The following is a 3040-nucleotide window of genomic DNA, read 5'->3' as shown; positions in this document are numbered from 1 at the left end:
TCAGGTCTGGGGCAGGAACTATGTAAAATGAGTCTGGATTATCTATTTTGTCATATTTGAAAGCAAGGAAATTATCAAACAATTTAGGGTCATGTCAAAAGGAAACAGGACCTAACTTGAAAAAGATTCCACTGACGAAAGATGGGAAAACCCGAACATCACAAAGAAAAATGACTGCAAAGGACTGAAATATATGAAATGTGTAAATATTCAAGAATTACAAATGATACTTTAAACAAAAATTAATTAGTCACTTTGGAGATTGTTAGGGCACAGCTTATTATAGAAACATTGATAAATAAAATAATCAAACATTTATTTTGCCTTTGCTGGATAGACTCAGAGAAAGTATTCCTTTAAAAAATTACAGTTGTAAACACAGGAATGATAGAATTTTTAAAAATCTCAACTTTGCAAACTCTAATGAAATAATGGACGCAGGCAAGAGTTATTAATGGCTGCTAAAACTGTAAAGTCAAGGATTCTTGATTGGGGGCCATCTTCTCTCTGGAGGACATTTGGCAACATCTGGAGACATTTTTTATTGTCACAATAAGATGGTGTGTATGGGGCAAGAGTGTTGAGGGTACCAGGGATCCTACTAAGTATCCTACAATGCATAGGACAATCCCCCATAACAAAGTATTATCTGGTCCAAAATAGCAATTTATTTGAGAACCCTTGCATTATTAGGTGAACAGTCAATGGGGACCTTTTTAATGAATGATTCAAGCTGTTACCCCCAGAACCTAGTGATTATTGCTAACTTCTAATAAATAGGATAATCAGACATTATGTGTCTTCTTAAGTGGTACAACTAGAGGCACACAGAACTGCCTGTGAAATATGTTTGTCAAAAAAAAATGAACCTAAATGTAATCATAACTTTATATTTAATAATATAAATTTTCAGTTTCTAGGAACTATGGAGAGTAGTAAAACACATTAAATGATACCTCAAGAATACAGTCAACCAGATCTAGAATGTGGGAGATACCACAGGACCAAAGTTTTTCAAATAAATGACGTGAGTATAGAAAAGGGAGGGGAGCTCTTTTGATCCAACAGTCCCATGCAATGTTTGTACCTTATCTGAGATTGTTATTTGAACACAGGTGTAAAACAAAATTTTGAGGCAGTATGTGGGGGTGGGGGTGAAAGCTGATTATTAGCTAGTAAAGATTTATTTTCAATTTTAGGGAGTGTGAAAATGGTATCGTGGCTATATTTTTTAATAATATTTTCTAATACTGACTAAATTCTTTATGGGTGAAATGATATGATGCCTGGGATTTGACATAAAATACCACAGGAAAAAAACAGGCAGGGTTCTAAAAAGATGGAGTAGATGTACTTTCCTCTATTCCTCTTGCTAAGTATACTTAGCTGAACATCCTGGACATTATGTACAGAAAAAAAGAGTAAGAAGACTCTGATCAGTGGAGAGAAGATGGCAGACTTGCCAGGGACCTGAGTCACAACATGGAAGTGAATTCCTTGGGTTTTTTTGTTTTTTGTTTTTGTTTTTTTGCTTCATACGTTGTGGACTGGGTGCTGGAGTAGGTGACAACCTGGAAATGCCAACTGGCACAGACCAAAAAAAAAGCCTCCAAAAAAACCCTGAATTCTCTAGCTACAGGACAGGAAAGGGGCATACTAGCCAGCCAGAAAACTTGTAGATGATAACTGCTCTATAACCAGCCAAACATCACAGAAAAAAAAAATATGGTCACCCCCAACCAGCAAAGGCCAAGTGAAGACTTTAAACTTTCATCCTTGCCAGGCTGTAACAAGGTGTCCTTCCCCAGAGTAGTGTCAGAGAAGGCCAAATAGTGGGCCACTCCATCCCCCTGCTGCCCCCACAGTGCCAATGGAGAACCTGGACTTCCACTCCCACCTAACAGTAATGAAGTGCCCCTGTCTGCTGGGATGGTATCAGAGGAGTCCTAGTAGAGAGTCAGGACCCTTATCATTGCCCATCCCCATGGAAAGCCAAGGAGAGCCACATGGGGAGCAATAATAAAGCATGTCTCTCCCTCCCAGCCAGGGTGGTATAGCAGAAATTTAGTGGGGAGCTCGTACTCCCACCCCTGCCCAGCAATTACAAAGTGCTCCTCACATCTCAATTGCATCAACAGAGGCAGAACATGGACTTCTCCTGCCATCTAATAGTAATGAGGCAGCACCCTTCTCTCTTCACCCCCAACCCCGTGCGGTATCAGAAAAGGCTGCTGAAACAGATGACTTAAATAAGATCCAAAGTATCATAACACCCAAAATATCCAGGATTCAATTGAAAATTACTCCTCATACCAAGAACCAGGAAAATCTCAATGTAAATGAGAAAAGAAAAGTAGTACTCACCAGTGCTGAGATGACGCACGTGTTAGAATTTTCCGACCATGGCTTTAAAGCAGACATGATAAAAATGTTTCAAAGAGCATTTGTGAACATGCTTGAAACAAAAGAAAAAAAAAAGAAAAAAAAGAAAGCCTCAACAAAGAAATAGAAGATATAATGAAGAACTAAATGGAAATTTTGTAAGTGAAAAATTCAATAATTAAAATTTAAAAGCTTAATAAATGGGTTAACAGCAAAATGGAGAGGACAGAGGAAAGAATCAATGAACTTGAAGGTGGAATAATAGAAATTACCCAAACAAAATGAGAAACTAGATTGAAAAAACAAACAACCAGAGTTTCAGGGATCTGTGAGACTGTAACAAAAATATTTAACATTTTGTCATCAGAATCTGGAAGAGGAGTGTAGAGCTGCTAAGAAACTACTTGAAGAAATAATGGTTGAACATTTGCCAAATTTAGCAAAAGACATAAACATACAGATTCAATAAGCTGAATAAATCTCAAACAGTATAAACACAAAAGAATCCACATCAAGATTTCTCATAGTCAGACTCATGAAAATCAAAGACAAAGAAAGCAGCAAGAGAAATGACACCTTACTGGTAGGGGAAAACAATTCAAATGACAGCAAGTTTCTCATCAGAAACCATGGAGGCCAGAAGGAAGTGGCATACATT

Source organism: Neophocaena asiaeorientalis, unplaced genomic scaffold, assembly GCF_003031525.2.
Source record: "Neophocaena asiaeorientalis asiaeorientalis breed wild unplaced genomic scaffold, Neophocaena_asiaeorientalis_V1.1 scaffold149, whole genome shotgun sequence".
NCBI lineage: Eukaryota > Metazoa > Chordata > Mammalia > Artiodactyla > Phocoenidae > Neophocaena > Neophocaena asiaeorientalis.
The sequence above is the reverse complement of the archived record's forward strand: the minus strand, read 5'-3'. Positions refer to the sequence as shown.